Genomic DNA, 18,599 nt, shown 5'->3' on the forward strand with positions numbered 1-18,599 from the left:
AACTAAAAGCTGTTTCTTTGAGAAGATAAACAAAATTGATAAACCATTACCCAGACTCATCAAGAAAAAAAGGGAGAAGACTCAAATCAATAGAATTAGAAATGAAAAGAAGAAGTAACAACTGACACTGCAGAAATACAAAGGATCATGAGAGATTACTACAGGCAACTCTGTGCCAATAAAATGGACAACCTGGAAGAAATGGACAAATTCTTAGAAATGCATAACCTGCCGAGACTGAACCAGGAAGAGATAGAAAATATGAACAGACTAATCACGAGCACTGAAATTGAAACTGTGATTTAAAATCTGCCAACAAACCAAAGCGCAGGACCAGAAGGCTTCACAGGCGAATTCCATCAAACATTTACAGAAGAGCTAACACCCATCCTTCTCAAACTCTTCCAAAATATAGCAGAGGGAGGAATACTCCCTAATTCTTCTATGAGGCCACCATCACGCTGATACCAAAACCAGACAAGATGCCACAAATAAAGAAAACTACAGGCCAATATCACTGATAAACGTAGATGCAAAAAACCTCAACAAAATACTAGTGAACAGAATCCAACAGCACATTAATAGGATCATACACCATGATCAAGTGGGGTTATCCTAGGAATGCAAGGATTCTTCAACATATGCAAATCAATCAACGTGATACACCATATTAACAAAGTGAAGGAGAAAAAGCATATGATCATCTCAACAGATGCAGAAAAAGCTTTCGACAAAATTCAACACCCATTTATGATAAAAACTCTCCAGAAAGTAGGCATAGAGCGAATTTACCTCAATATAATAAAGGCCATATATGACAAACCCACAGCCAACATCGTTCTCAACGGTGAAAAACTGAAACCATTTCCACTAAGATCAGGAACAAGACTAGGTTACCCACTCTCACAACTATTATTCAACATAGTTTTGGAAGTTTTAGCCTCAGCAATCAGAGAAGAAAAAGAAATAAAAGGAATCCAAATTGGAAAAGAAGAAGTAAAACTCACTGTCTGCAGATGATATGATACTATACATAGAGAATCCTACAGATGCCAGCAGAAAATTGCAAGAGCTAATCAATGAATTTGGTAAAGTTGCAGGATACAAAATTAATGCACAGAAGTCTCTTGTATTCCTATACACTAATGATGAAAAATCTGAAAGAGAAATTAAGGAAACACTCCCATTTACCATTGCAACAAAAAGAATAAAATACCTAGGAATAAACCTACCTAAGGAGACAAATATACTACACAAAGCTATCTACAGATTCAATGCAATCCCTATCAAACTACCAATGGCATTTTTCACAGAACTAGAACAAAAAATTTCACAATTTGTATGGAAATACAAAAGACCCTGAATAGAAAAGCAGTCCTGAGAAAGAAAAACAGAGCTCGAGGAATCAGACTCCCTGATTTCAGACTACACTACAAAGCTAGAGTAATCAAGACAGTATGGTACTGGCACAAAAACAGACATATAGATCAATGGAACAGGATAGAAAGCCCAGAGATAAACCTATGTACATATGGTCACCACATCTGTGATAAAGGAGGCAAGAGTATACAATGGAGAAAAGACAGCCTCTTCAATAAGTGGTGCTGGGAAAACTGGACAGCTACATGTAAAAGAACGAAGTTAGAACACTCCCTAACACAATACACAAAAGTAAGCTCAAAATGGATTAAAGACCTAAATGTAAGGCCAGACACTATAAAACTCTTAGAGGAAACATTAGGCAGAACACTCTGTGACATAAATAACAGCAAGATCCTTTTTCACCCATCTCCTAGAGAAATGGAAATAAAAACAAAAATTAACAAATGGGACCTAATGAAACTCAAAAGGTTTTGCACAGCAAAGGAAACCATAAACAAGACGAAAAGACAACCCTCAGAATGGGAGACAATATTTGCAAATGAAGCAACTGACAAAGGATTAATCTCCAAAATTTACAAGCAGCTCATGCAGCTCAATATCAAAAAAACAAACAACCCAATCCAAAAATGGGCAGAAGACCTAAATAGACATTTCTCCAAAGAAGATATACAGATTGCCAACAAACACATGAAAGGATGTTCAACATCACTAATCATTAGAGAAATGCTAATCAAAACTACAATGACCACACCAGTCAGAAAGGCATCATCAAAAACTCTAGAAATAATAAATGCTGGAGAGGGTGTGGAGAAAAGGGAACCCTCTTGCACTGTTGGTGGGAATGTAAATTGATACAGCCATTATGGACAACAGTATGGAGGTTTCTTAAAAAACTGAAAATAGAACTACCAAAAGACCCAGCAATCCCACACTGGGCATATACCCTGAGAAAACCATAATTCAAACAGAGTCATGTACCACAATGTTCATTGCAGCTCTATTTACAATAGCCAGGACATGGAAGCAACCTAAGTGTCCATCGACAGATGAATGGATAAAGAAGATGTGGCACATGTATACCATGGAATATTTCTCAGGTATAAAAAGAAAAGAAATTGAGTTATTTATAGTGAAGTGGATGGACCCAGAGTCTGTCATACAGAGTGAAGTTAGTCAGAAAGAGAAAAACAAATAGCATATGTTAACACATATATATGGAATCTAAGGAAAAAAAAAGAAAAAAGGTTCTGATGTATCTCGGGCCAGGACAGGAATAATGACACAGACGTAGAGAATGGACTTGAGTACGTGGGGAGGGGGAAGGGTAAGCTGGGATGAAGTGAGATAGTGGCATGGACTAACATATACTACCAAATGTAAAAGAGATAGCTAGTGTGAAGAAGCTGCATAGCACAGGGAGATCAGCTCGGTGCTTTGTGACCACCTAGAGGGGTGGGATAGGGAGGGTGGGAGGCAGACGCAAGAGGGAGGAGATATGGGAATATATGTATATGTATAGCTGATTCACTTTGTTATACAGCAGAAACTAACACAACAAAGTAAAGCAATTATACTCCAATAGGATGTTAAAAAATTTTTAATTAAAAAAACCCCGAATAATTTTACTGTTTTAATTTTTAAAAATTAAATGTGCCTATTCAAGCATATTCGGTGATATTTAAATGATAAAAACTTGCACCCAATTGACTATGATTATTCACTTCTTAATGTTGATCCTTGACAATGGACTTTGCAAATTATAGTTTATTTACTATGCTCAGAGCAGGGATCCCTACAAGTAATTCCATTTTGCATGAAAATGTTTACTCTTCTTTAAAGAAGCTGGGACAAGGGAGACAAAATCCTAGATTAATATGACTCTCTGATTCACTTTTTAAAGAGAAATTTTTCCCAAATTTACTCTCTTTCCACGCCAAGTTAGACTTTTACAAAGTTAATATTCTGAAGTGCAAAGTTTTAAGTAATTTGGAAATGAACATGGTATGAGTGGATGACAATGTTTTAAATAGAGATCCTCCACCTAGAATTTTTAAGTTGTCCAATATATACTAGCTGAATTAAGAGCAAGCAAACCTTTCTAAGCTGTGTTGTGTGCAGACGGGTATATCTGACTGAGAAGATAGACATAATGTGATTCTTCTTAATGAGCCAAGGAGGGGAATATGGCCTAAGACCTTCCTGCCAGTCTTTCCTGTGCTCCTTTATATATGAGCTTGTACCCAAAAGAACGCCCAGGCACTATTTACAAATGGCCTTTGTGTATATGACCAGCAGAAGGAGTACCTTCCAAACTGACTCATTTCATAAGAGTCTCAATGGAAGGACGCTAGCATTTCTTTTGAGTAGCACTGGGATGTTGCCACTGAGCCTCTTTGGTTTATCTAGTGAGAGAACCAGGCTAAGCTATGAGTTTCCTCCTCATTAAGCCCTAGAAAGACTTTCAAGGTGTTTCTTCTCCATCTTGACAGTTAACTCACCCATATAGGCTCAGAGCAAAGAATTTAGCAAGAGGTAGATTGCTCAAATCTCTCTCAATCAAGAGCAGTTTTGTTCCCCAGAGAATATTTAGCAATGTCTGTAGGAAAAACTGAGGAGGGGGAGTGCTACTGACATCTAGGGATAGAAACTGGGGGTGCTGCTACGCACCTTACAGGGCACAGGACAGCTCCCACTACGAAGAGTTAGCAGGCCTGAAATGTCAGTAGTACAGAGGTTAAGCAAGCTTGATGTAGACCGAATGTGGGAGGGAATATGTCAATACAATACCACATTACCTCACATGCCTATGGAAGAATAATTTAACGCAAATTCTACTTGTCCAGAGACACAGACGGCTCTCCTCCTGCCATACTGGGTGAGTACTTAGAAGGATGTTGGGCACTTAAAATGCTGTGATAACTTCTTTTAATGACCTCATATTTTTTAGGGAAACATCCCCAAATGAAGGTACAACTTAAAAACTTCATTAGCATCTTTGTAGTAAATGTCTTCATTACCACGCCGTACAGAGGAGTCGTGGTGAGAGCCTGTTTTAAAAAGCAGTGGTTGCTTTGTTTTAAGAAAAATTGCCAACACAACAAAACAATGTCTCATTTTTTTCTACCATGTTTTGGCAATGATTGCTTCTACTCTGAGGCCGAATATCTTCTCTAAAATATTCAAAGCACAGAATGTAATTTATGACTATAAAATATCTCTGCTGTCTCTAAAGTTTAGTTTTTGAAGCTACCTTGTTTAAAATTTTTTGTTGCTGTTGCTCTTCACACCAAATTAGAATGAGTTGCCCACTGTCTTTAAGCTAATGGTAACCTTTGTTCTGACATATAGGTTCACAAATAGGTTAAAATAATGTGCCATACCGATATGGACATATGTCCAAGTGATTTTTTTAGCTTTAATATTTAAATTATAAACATAGCATATAAACACATTTATTAGAAAAATTCAAACATCACCAAATATATAGCGGAAAAGTGAAAATCCATCCCCAAATCTCATGCTCTACCTTATATATAGCATGTCAGGCAGTTTGATGGGTTTATAATTTTTCATTTCTACAATAATTTTTGAATAGGGAATATTTGCAAATAGTTCAAAATTCAGAAGTTACCAAGGAGTTTACAGGAAAAAATTGTCTCTTTCCTTCCCTGTTTCCAGCAATTAAATTCCCCTCCCTTGAAGCAAATCCTGCTAAGAGTACATATATTTGTGATATATATCCTTCACATAGTATTTTATGCATTTATGGACATATATGTTTATAATGTGAAACTACCATTTATTGTTAACTACATGTCCAAACTGATAATATCTTTACATATATTATCTCATTTAATCATTGTATCAACCCTGAGGGGTAGAAAATACTTAAGTTAAATATTTAAGAATTATGATATTATGAAACATAAAATTGTATAGGTCAAAAAAGGTCAAATATCAACAAGTCATATAATTGGACCTAATATTAGGAAGTAGGAGATTTCCATTTCTTGCAGCAAGGAAGATACCCTGAGAACTTCCCCTCAACAAAACGAACTAAGCGTAGCTGAGTTTTCAATAAGAGGAAATCCCCAGAAGGCAAGTACAAATTCGGAAATGAAAACAGCAAAAACCCTGGGAGGTTAGAGGTATAACATCCAGGAAAGAACATGAGATAAAGCCTTTGAGCTCATAGAGAAAATGGAGGGTTCACAGGACATGGAATTGAAACTCTTACAAAAAGCAGGGACCTCTGAGTCACTACATCCTCAGTTAAAGGGAAATTTAGGAAAAAAAATCTGCCCTTCAGCACAGATAGGCAAGGAAAGAACTTGTCTTCTTTTGCCTTGGCTCTGGGTAGAGGAAACAAAAAGGCTTCCCTAAGAATTCATTACACTTGGGGACATTTTTTCCCCAGAGTTTGCAATTCTAATCGATGCTACCATGTAGAGTATGAAATTCCAGCTAAGGAAGTAGCATGAAAGGGGTTTGGGCTAGGAATATGCCCGATAGATCTGTCAGAAACAAACGTACAACTATTTTAGAGAGAAACCTCTTCAGTTCAGACCAGAAAAGATTCCCACAGGCAAAGTCCCACTTATCATGAAATAAATAGAAACAGAATAACAAGACACAAGGGGAAAAAGAGATTTAAGATTTAAAACAACAAATAGAACTTCTAGACTTGAAATATATGATCACTGAAGTTAAAGTCTCAATAGGAAATTCAAACAGCAGTTCAGACAAAACACAGAAAATCATTGAAATCAAAGATGTAGCAGAGAAAAGATAAAAACAGGGAAAATGTAAAAGAGTTTAAGACACGGAAGAGAGAAAGAGAAGGCTCACTATGTGTCTAAAATCAATTTTAGATCAAAAGAAGAGTCCGTATTTAAAGAAATATTAGCTGAGAATCTCCAGAATTGATGAAAGACAGGAAACTTCATGCTCAGAAAATGCGAATCCCAAGCAGAATAGAAACCTACATTTCATCTTAGTGAAAATGCTGAAGATGAAACACAAAGACTTTAAAAACAGCCTGTAATTGATTGGGATTGACAAATACACACTATTATATATAAAATAGATAACTAATAAGGACCTACTGTATAGCACAGGGAACTCTTCTCAATATTCTGTAAGGACCTATATGGGAAAAGAATCTAAAAAAGAGTGAATATATGTATACGTATGAATGATACACTTTGCTATACAGCAGAAACTAGCACAACTTTTTAAATCAACTATACTCCAATATAAATTTTAAAAAAACACACGCAGGAAAACCAAAACAAACCCCAAAAACAGCCAGTAAAACAACAGAGAAGCTTTATATGAGATCACAAGTCCAGTAGCCAGCAAAGAGTTTTGAACTCACATCTTTCAGACTCCAAATCCCATGTACCTTGCAGTTGCTATGTTCTGCTCCCTAGCATTCCTAATTGCTGTTTTTCATCTCCTGCTATTACTCTCAGGCTACATGAAATGCCTTTATAAATATTTATTCTGTTCTAACAGCTTTTATAGTTTTTACTCTCTGCTTTTAAATTTTTGAACATGTCATTCATTCAACAAATATTTATTCAGCAACTACTGTGTACAAGGCACTATTCTAGGATAAAAAACAGACACCACCTCTATAAAACAAATTAAAAGGTCGACAAATACCAGTCTTGATATTAGGATGCACTGATACAGCTTAAGGGCTTGCTAGCATAATTTCTGACTGGTCATGCACTGAACTGATTGTTAAATACCTTGCATACCATCTTGGATGTATCAGTTTTCACCAAAGTTTGATGCTTTTTCTTGGAATGATCTCCTGAACTCTTATACACCCAGGCTGATAAATCCTATTTTTGGTGGGAATGGGGAGGTATAGAGACTAAGGTGGAAGGACTTCTGACTTTTTAGTGAGATGTACTTTAACTACTTCATTTCTTTTGGTGAAAACAGTTTCTCTTCTCCTCCTTCCACATTTATGTCACATATCAGGAACCCCTAGTTTATTCTGCAAAGATACATGAGGTTCTATTCCCATCTCTGCTCTTCTCAAATGTGGACAAAGAATATCACCTGCTATTTCAGTAAACAAAGGATGTTGTGGCCATAAAGCCATCAGCCACTGCATCAGCCCCCCACCCCGTGAACCCTGAGGGGAATTCAGGATGGAGAAAAACATGATACTGGCCCTATAAAGGTGCATATCAAAGGAATGATATCAATAAGCCCAGACTCTTGCATCTTCCTATACATAGAAAATCATTAAAATCATTAAATTGAGATGTCTGCCTTTTGTGATTAGCAGTAATCTTTTGATGTTCTAGTACATGTTTCCCCACCTCCACCCCAGCTAAAACTCTTATATACCCTGGCTTCTCTCATACCTCTTGGGAACCGTTCCTCAGAGCTATCTGAGAGGCTGCTTCCCATGTTACAGTCCTCAGTAAAGCCACCTAATAAAACATAATTCTCAACTTTTAAGGTTGTGCATTTTTCTCAGTCAACAAAGCCATCTTGTCTTCGTAGTATTAAAACAAAAACAAGAAAGAGGTTTACCAGAGATTTCACCGTATAATCATCTAATTTGATCTTTAGCCACATTCTGCTTAGTCCAAAAACAATAGTGATCCTACCTATCCTTTAAAACATGCACCATGTCGAAAAAATAGGTTCAAGATGGCAGTGTAGAAGGACGTGCTCTCACTCCCTCTTGTGAGAGCACCGGAATCACAACTAACTGCTGAACAATCATCAACAGGAAGACACTGCAACTCATCAAAAAAGATACCCCACATGCACAGACAAAGGAGAAGCCACAATGAGACAGTAGGAGGGTTGCGATCACAATAAAATCAAATCCCATAACTGCTGGGTGGGTGACTAACAGACTGGAGAACACTTATACCACAGAAGTCCACTCACTGGAGTGAAGGTCCTGAGCCCCACGTCAGGCTTCCAACCTGGGGGTCGGGCAATGGGAGGAGGAATTCCTAGAGAATCAGACTTTGAACGCTAGCAGGATTTGATTGCAGGACTTCGACAGGACTGGGGGAAACAGAGACTCTACTCTTGGAGGGCACACAAAAAGTAGTGTGCGTATAGGGACCCAAAGAAAGTAGCAGTGACACCGTAGGAGACTGAACCAGACCTACCTGCTAGTGTTGGAGGGTGTCCTGCAGAGGCAGGGGGTGGCTGTGGCTCACTGTGAGGACAAGAACACTGGCAGCAGAAGTTCTGGGAAGTACTCCCTGGTGTGGGCCCTCCCAGAGTCCACCAATAGCCCCACCAAAGAGCTGGGTAGGCTCCAGTGTTGGGTTGCCTCAGGCCAAACAACCAACAAGGAGGAAACCCAGCCACACCCATCAGCAGACAGCAGATTAAAGTTTTACTGAGCTCTGTCCACCAGAACAACAGCCAGCTCTACCCACCACCAGTCCCTCCCATCAGGAAACTTACACAAGCCTCTTAGATAGCCTCATCCACCAGAGGACAGACAGCAGAAGCAAGAAGAACTACAATCCTGTAGCCTGTGGAATGAAAACCACATTCACAGAATGAAAAGAAATGAAGACAGCCTAAGAGACCTCTGGGACAACATTAAATGCAACAACATTCTCATTATAAGGGTTCCAGAAGGAGAGGAGAGACAGAAAGGACCCAAGAAAATATTTGAAGAAATTAAAGTCGAAAACCTCCCTAACGTGGGAAAGGAAATAGACACCCAAGTCCAGGAAACGCAGAGTCCCATACAGGATAAACCCAAGGAGAAATACACTGAGACACATATTAATCAAATTGGAAAAAATGAAAGACAAAGAAAAATTATTGAAAGCAGCAAGGGTAAAATGACAAATAACATACAAGGGAACTCCCATAAGGTTAACAGCTGATTTCTCAGCAGAAACTCTACAAGCCAGAAGGGAGTGGCATGATGTATTTAAAATGATGAAAGGGAAGAACCTACAACCAAGATTACTCTACCCAGCAAGGATCTCATTCAGATTCGATGTAGAAATCAAAAGCTTTACAGACAAGCAAAAGCTAAAAGAATTCAGCACCACCAAACCAGCTCTACAACAAAGTCTAAAGGAACTTCTCTAAGTGGGAAACACAAGATAACAAAAGGACCTAAAAAACAAACTTAAAACAATTAAGAAAATGATAATAGGAACATACATATCGATAATTACCTTAAACGTGAATGGATTAAACGCTCCAACCAAAAGACACAGGTTCACTGAATGGATACAAAAAACAAGACCCATATATATGTTGTCTACAAAAGAGCCACTTCATATCTAGGGAAACATACAGACTGAAAGTGAGGGGATGGAAAAAGATATTCCATAAAAATGGAAATCAAAAAAAGCTGGAGTAGCAATACTCATATCAGATAAAATAGAATTTAAAATAAAGAATATTATGAGACAAGGAAGGACACTACATAATGATCAAGGGATCAATCCAAGAAGATAAAACAATTATAAATATATATGCACCCAACATAGGAGCACTTCAATACATAAGGCAACTGCTAACAGCTATAAAAGAGAAAATTGACAGTAACACAAGAATAGTGGGAGACTTTAACACCTCACTTACACCAATGGACAGATCTTCCAAACAGAAAATTAAGAAGGAAACACAAACTTTAAATGACACAATAGACCAGATAGATTTAATTGATATTTATAGGACATTCCATCCAAAAACAGCAGATTACACTTTCTCCTCAAGTGCACGTGGAACATTCTGCAGGATACATCACATCTTGGGTCTCAAATCAAGCCTCAGTAAATTTAAGAAAATTGAAATCATATCAAACATCTTTTCTGACCACAACGCTATGAGATTAGAAATAATTACAGGGAAAAAACCGCAAAAAACAAAAACACATGGAGGGTGAACAATACATTACTAAATAACCAAGACATCACTGAAGAAATCAAAGAGGAAATCAAAAAATACCTAGAGACAAATGACAATGAAAACACAACAATAAAAAACCTATGGGATGCAGCAAAAGCAGTTTTAAGAGGGAAGTTATATCAATAGAATTCTACCTCAAGAAACAACAAACATCTCAAATAAACAATCTAACCTTACACCTAAAGGAACTAGAGAAAGAATAACAAACAAAACCCAAAGTCAGTAGAAGGAAAGAAATAATAAAGATCAGAGCAGAAATAAAGGAAATAGAAACAAGGAAAACAATAGGAAAGATCAATAAAACTAAAACCTGGTTCTTTGAGAAGATAAACAAAGTTGATAAAACATTAGCCAGACTCATCAAGAAAAAGAGGGAGAGGACTCAAATCAATACAATTAGAAATGAAAAAGGATAACTTACAACAGATACCTCAGAAATACAAAGCATTCTAAGAGACTACTACAAGAAATGCTATGCCAATAAAACAGACAACCTGGAAGAAATGGACAAATTCTTAGAAAGGTATAACTTTCCAAGACTGAACCAGGAAGAAATAGAAAATATGAACAGACCAATCACAAGTAATTAAATTGAAACTGATGAAAAATTTTCCAAGAAACAAAAGTCCAGGACCAGATGGCTTCACAGGTGAATTCTATCAAACATTTAGAGAAGAGCTAACACCCATTCTTCTCAAACTCAGGTGGGATTTATCCCAGGGATGCCAGGATTCTTCAGTATACACAAGTCAATCAATGTGATACACCATATTAACAAATTGAAGAAGAAAAACCATAAATACAAATTGGAAAACAAGAAGTAAAACTGTCACTGTTTGCAGATGACATTATAGTATACATAGAGAATCCTAAAGATGCCACCAGAGAACTTCTAGAGCTAATCAATGAATTTGGTAAAGTTGCAGGATACAAGTTTCTGTAATGCACAGAAATCTCTTGCATTCCTCTACATTAATGATGAAAAATCTGAAAGAGAAATTAAGGAAACACTCCCATTTACCATTGCAATAAAAAGAATAAAATACCTAGAAATAAACCTACCAATTACCAATGGCATTTCTTATAAAACTAGAACAAAAAATCTTAAAATTTGTACAGAGACACAGAAGACCCCGAATAGCCAAAGCAGTCTTGAGGAAAAAAAATGTAGCTGCAGGAATCAGATTCCCTGACTTTAGACTATACTACAAAGCAACAGTAATCAAGACAATATGGTACTGGCACAAAAGCAGAAATATAGATCAATGGAACAGGATAGAAAGCCCAGAGAGAAACCCATGCACCTATGGTCAACTAATATATGACAAAGGAGACAAGGATATACAATGGAGAAAAGACAGTCTCTTCAATAAGTGGTGCTGGGAGAACTGGACAGCTACATGTAAAAGAATGAAATTAGAACACTCCCTAACACCATACACAAAAATAAACTCAAAATGGATTAAAGACCTAAATATCTTTAATTTTGGACACTACAAAACTTTTAGAGTGTCCACTTTAAGATTGGACACTATAAAACTCTTAGAGGAAAACTTAGGAAGAACACTTTTTGACATAAATCACAGCAAGATTTTTTTTGATCCACCTCCTAGAGTAATGCCATCGAGAGGCAAATGGATAAAGAAGATGTGGTACAAATATACAATGGAATATTACTCAGCCATAAAAAGGAACGAAACTGGGTCATTTGTAGAGTCGTGGATGGATCTAGACACTGTCATACAGAGTGCAGTAAGTTAGAAAGAGAAAAACAAAAATCGTATAATAATGCATATATGTGGAACCTAGAAAAATGGTACAGATGAACCAGTTTGCAGGGCAGAAATTGAGACAAAGACGTAGAGAACAATTGTATGGACACCAAGTGGGGAAAGCTGGGTGGGGTGTGTGTGTGATGAATTGGGAGATTGTGATTGACATATATACACTAATATGTATGAAATGGTTAACTAATAAGAACCTGCTGTATAAAAAAATATATAAAATAAAATTCAAAAAAAATACATGCACCATTTCTATATTAGCTTGCATTTGTATAGGTATGTATGTCTTTAAACTCCTTCATAGGTGTCATCTTAAAATTCATATATATGTGTATACATACATGTTTGTAAAAAACCAAAAAGTTAAATAGTTCAATCAAAATTATTTAGACTTTTTTTTTGAGGATGGTGGTTTAAAATGTTTAATTTTGTAACCCAAGGAGGCAGTGGAATTTATCAGACTAGGATAAAGAAAAATATTAAAGTAATCCATTGGTTCCTTTATAAAGCCAAACCAAATATCTAATATAAAAGTAAAATTTTTTAAATTTTATAAAACATTTCATTTTGAGTGTATCATACAGAGTAAAAGTGTGTAACTGTATAAAATAACAAAGATAAAAGGAACTTTGCTTATCAGCCAGCTTAAAAAACAGAACGTTACTAATATTTTTGAAGGCTACTGTGTACCTCTCCATGATAGTAACAACACTCTCTCCTTCCCAGATGCAATCACTATCCTAAGTTTTGTGATAATCTCCCTATACCTTTTCTTCGTATTTTAATCACATGTATGTGTCCCTGAACAATACATTGTTTAGCTATGCCTATTTTTGAACTTCATATTAATGGAACTGTACTTCTGTATTCTGCAATTTGCTTTTTGAGCTCAAATTTTTTCTGAAATTCATTTATGTTGGTGCCTATAGCTGTAGTTCATTTTTACTACAGCACAGTATTTCATTACGTGATTATACTACAATTTACCCATTCTAATTTCAATGGACAATTGAGCTGTTTCTAGTGTTTGTTGCTATTATGAACAATGTTACTATAAACATTTTTCATCCTGTTTCTTGGTGCACATGTGAAAAGATTTGGATTAGAATTGCTGGGGCAAGGGGTTTATGCACATGGAAGTTGAATGGTAGGTAAATTATTCCCCAAGATTATTGTCCCAATTTGTGTTCTTATCTGCTCTGAGAAGTTCTACTGTTCTATGTTCCTCTCGTCACTTGGTTTTGTCAGAATTTAATTTTTTTCTAGTCTGGCAGCTGTGAAATGTTATATCATTATTTAAATGTTCACTGATTGTAATGAGGTAGAGAATCTTGATATTTATTGGCCATTCATGTCACCCAATAAATAAATAAATAAACGATTGTTTATATTTTTCTATTGACACGAGGTTTTTATATATTGTAGACACTAGTCCTTTTTCTATTTTTTGTTATGTGTATCACAAATATATATTCTCAGTTTGTGGTTTGTCTTTTACACTCTTTACAGGGTCCTTTTTTTTTTTTTACTTGAAGTATAGTTGATTTACAATGTTGTGTCAGTATCTGCTGCACAGCAAAGTGATTTAGTTATACATATATACACATTCTTTTTCATATTCTTTTCCATTGTGAGTTATCACAGGATATTGAATATAGTTCTCTGTGCTGTACAGTAGAACCTTGTTGTTTATCTATTCTACATATAATAGTTTGCATCTGCTAATCCCAAACTCCCAATCCATTCCTCCCCCAATCCCCTCTCCCTTGGCAACCACAAGTCATTACAAGGGTTTTTTTTTTTTTTTTTTTTTTTTTTTTTTTTTTTTGTGCGGTACGCGGGCCTCTCACTGTTGTGGCCTCTCCCCGTTGCGGAGCACAGGCTCCGGACGTGCAGGCTCAGTGGCCATGGCTCACAGGCCCAGCCGCTCCACGGCATGTGGCATCTTCCCGGACCGGGGCACGAACCCATGTCCCCTGCATCAGCAGGCGGACTCTCAACCACTGCACCACCAGGGCAGGGAAGCCCCTACAAGGGTCTTTTAATGCATGGTTCTGAATTGTGATGAAGCTGAATTTCTTAATACTTGTTATAGTTTACATAATTTTTGTTTAAAAATCCCTAAGGATATAGAGGTTTTTCTCTTTTATTTTCTTCTAGAATTTCTAATGTTTTGCCTTTGGTAGTTACAGCTTGATACATTAGAAACTGATTTTTTTGTGTAAGGTATGAGTTAAGGATCAGCTTACAATTTTGTCCTTATAGATGAGCAATTATTCTAGAACCATTTATTGAATAATCTGTCCTTTCCCTCTAATCCTGAATTTAGTTGTGCCTTATGTCAAGTTTTTATTTTGAACATTGTTTTTGTCTTAAAGCCTGTTTTATTTGGTATCACTTTAGCTCTATCAACTTTGCTTTGGTTAGTATTTGCCTAGTGCATATTTTCCCATCTTTTCACTCACAACCTTTCGGTGTCCTTATTATGAATTTTCTTTTTTTTTTTTTTTTTTTGTGGTACGCGGGCCTCTCACTGTTGTGGCCTCTCCCGCTGCGGAGCACAGGCTCCGGACGCGCAGGCTCAGCGGCCATGGCCCACGGGCCCAGCCGCTCCGTGGCATGTGGGATCCTCCTGGACCGGGGCACGAACCCGTGTCCCCTGCATCGGCAGGCGGACTCTCAACCACTGCGCCACCAGGGAAGCCCATGAATTTTTTAATGTATACTGGTAAATAATATATAGTTAATTTAAAAATAATCTAAAGATCTTGGCTTTTAACTGGATCCCTAGTCAAATTATATAGATTGTGATGACTGATATATTTGTATTCATTTGTATTTTCTTATTTTGCAGTATTTTTTCCACTTGTGTTTCTTTTTCCCTTGCCTCCTTGTATGTTGGATGATTTTTTTTCCCTCATCAACTTTTTTCTTCCTCTAGTTTAGAAAGCATGTTTTGGTTGTTTTTAAAATTCTCTCTCTCACACACCAACACACACAGTATTAGTGTATGATTTCTGAGTGAATTTGTGACATAAAACATTTAAATGATATGAACCATTTGAAATGTTAAAATATTCTGGTCCGTGTTTTATGTTCGGTAAATATAAATGTTTAATGTAATAAAATAACATTTTAGGCTTGAATAAATTACTATAGCATGAAAGTTCAAATATTTCTCTAAAGAAAATCCAGAAAGAGAGAGGATAACAGTGAGTCAAAAATTGCTTTTACAAACCTGACATCTATTTCTCATCATGTTTGCATTAGTTCTTACATGTCCTAATAAAGGATATTAAGATAATTTGCCATTTTTAAGTCTCATTTAACCTTTATTTTGCAATATACTCTACTAAGTTTTTATACTTAATTCGTTGGATGGGTATCTCTAAAGAAGGTTTTGTTAACTGAATTATTTTCATCTTGTTTAATAATGTAATTAGAGTGGTCCCTAAAGACTGAGTTAGGAAAACCTTCAAAGCCAAACCCCTGGCACTTAAGAGAAAAGAAGTGTCAACAGGACTCATGTATGAACTGACAACAGGGCAAACTTCAGCTGCAGCACTGTGGAAAATAAAACTATATAATTGAAGAAAATTTCTGTTCTGTCATATGTCTTACATTTTTGAACTTGTCAAGAAAAGTTATTTTAAAGAGAGAGAGGCTTTATATACACCCGTAATTTTTCAAAACAAAATGAATTTGACTTGTACACTTAGGGAGAGGGCTGTGACGAGGGTTATGTCTGAGGGAAAAAATTGAAAATCAGAATGTGTGCCCATTTCTCCCCAATATAGACACAATCTCAACAAGAGATTGAACAAGCTTTCTTCACAACTTCTTAGGGATTTATTTCTTCACGCACATCCCCTTATAACCATGGATTTCCTTCACTTTTCAAGTCTAGGATAAAACTTCAACATTTCCTACCTAATGACAAACACTCCATGCATGTGAGTGAAGCTTGGGTAACTGATAAGGTACATAACAAACCCTGACTTTCCCAATACTCTAGCCATACATGATGCTTTTTGGTGACTGTCATATGAAAACAACATAAGCAATGGTATTTGTCTTGTGATCATTCTAGTACACTTAGCTGATTCTAAAAATTCAAAATGGGATACATACCTGGACACACACACACACACACACACACACACACACACACACACACACACCATCACAGCCCTGCTTGTAGCTTCATAATGGATATCAAAATCTGCAAATATGTTTTGTTTGGTTAATAGGAAGTAGGAGAAATAACTCCTCCATCCTTTGGACACATAGTTCATACTTGACCCAGGCAGCCAATTAATTATGAAGGAGTTTATTTTATAAGTAGGATGTATGAGGACAAGGAGGAAAATCTTACTTTATACCTACAGAAAAATAAAGCTTCAAGGACATATGCAGCATAACTATAAGGGGGAGGGACACAGCTGTCTGTGGGAAAGCAGGACAGATTTACATCAACGCACAATCTCCAGGCATAAACCTTCCTACCATGATCATATTGTAAGACACCAGTGCACGTTTTTACTACATTAAAAGATGTTTTTCCTAAAAGATGTTTGTACTACATTAAAAGATGTTTTTCCTAAAAACAAACAAAAAAATAACATCGAATTCCTAAAATGCACATTTCCAGACACTTCAACTAACAATGGCTTAGTAACACCTTGTACTAAACTAATAGAAATTCTAGTCACTTTAAACTCTGATTTTTCTGAGTTATTTTGCCGAGGTTTATCATAAAATATATTTGAATAGTTAGATATTTTAACTACCTATGTATATATAGCATTAATAGTTTTGAAAAATAAAAATGGTTTTGTTTATGGCTCCGCATACTTAAACCTTTGTATCTCATGTTTTCTGTCCACTGTGAAGCCCTAGATTCACATGAAAGGCATCTAAAAACTATCCATCGTATTGAATTTACATGCTCAAAGTATTTTCACCTGGATTCTTTCTTTTAAAACTTTGCCTACATTTTGCTGGTATCAACAGAAAGCTTTAGGATAAACCCACTCAACTGGGATTGTACACACACTAAAAAAAAACCAAATCACTAAAGTTTAACTTTTTTCTGAGGTATGCTGTCCATGGTTTTGGCTGTGTGTCTCTCCTAAATATTAAACATCTAGCTACTGATTTGTGACATGCAAGGAGAGGATGGGGTGCGATGCCCTTTGAACAAAGGAGCTATTTGGGGCATTATTTTAGGCAACTGCTTTATGGCCCTATAAAAGGGCATAAACATACCTCCTAACATTCACTAAACAATTAGGGCCTCTTTTTTCCCTCTCATGAAAAACAACTGTGGGTTTAGCAATTGTGGCTATCCTCTGTTTAGAAAGTCACACACAAAAATATATGGCACCTTTCTCAGAGGAAAATGCTTGCATGAGGCAACAAATGGGCATGTAATGCTGGTAAAATTCCTGGGAGAGTTCCTTCTAAGAATTATGTTGTCTGTCAGTGTACAGTGGCATAACTTCCAGTGAACCTAGCTGAATGAGATGTTGTGGTGGACTGTTCTCACAGCCCTGCATTTCCACCCTAGGGATTATTACGGTGCCCCTTCCTTCCTCTTGTTCCCAACCTCCAAGTGCAGAGCTGCTCATGTATTTCAAAGAAAGAAAACCTTCCAGCGAGAGCTAAATCCAAATGGGGATTCCTAAAAAGTTCGTCAATGTTATTTTGAACAGAGAATAAAAAGGTAGTAGAAAAGCCCTTTGCTCTCTGTCTCTCAGTTTCTAGAACTTTGTGCCTTACTATTTTCAAAGGAACCAAATTCCAACCAGGATTTGGCAAATGCCTTAAGCAGGCGTGTCTACTTCCCCCAGTGAACTCTCAATTCCTTGAAGTACCTAATTCACTTTTCTATCTGCCTGGAGCTGAGTCTTGATCAGGAAGCACTTGGCAGGAGGGCTGATGGGTAAAATGCAATTTGCACTTTACTCATCTACACAGTGAAAACCTCTATTTGTGGCATCACCTTGAATACAAACAGCAAGGCAGAAGGACTTGTCTACCCTAAGAGGGTGAAAAAAGACCAATTCTCATAGAGGGTCATGGAGAAATACAGAGGTATTATTAATTTCCAGGTGACTGGCTTAAGTCCTTTGTTGGTTTTAAAACAGCCAAATGCTTCTGAGATTCCATATTTCAAATGAGTGTCAGAACCCTGCCAGCAGGTTTCAAAGACTGCTGATTTATTTAACTTTTTAGTCTTGAAGAAAACAAGAATAAAATCCAGCAGGAGCCTTTTGTTGCAAGTTGTATTGTAAAGCACTAACTTGACAGCAAAGAATAGTTCTCTCACTTGCCTCACCTTAGTATTGGAAGTACGGAGGAATTTACTCATACAATCATCTTGAAATAATCAATAGATGTAAAAGATGTATCCTAACAAAGGGAAAGAGCCCAGATGTTATTCAAATGCTGACAGTCATGCAGCTTCCAAAGGCAGGAGGTAAATATCCTCCCTGCTCA

This window comes from Physeter macrocephalus, chromosome 5 (genome assembly GCF_002837175.3).
Source record: "Physeter macrocephalus isolate SW-GA chromosome 5, ASM283717v5, whole genome shotgun sequence".
Lineage (NCBI taxonomy): Eukaryota > Metazoa > Chordata > Mammalia > Artiodactyla > Physeteridae > Physeter > Physeter macrocephalus.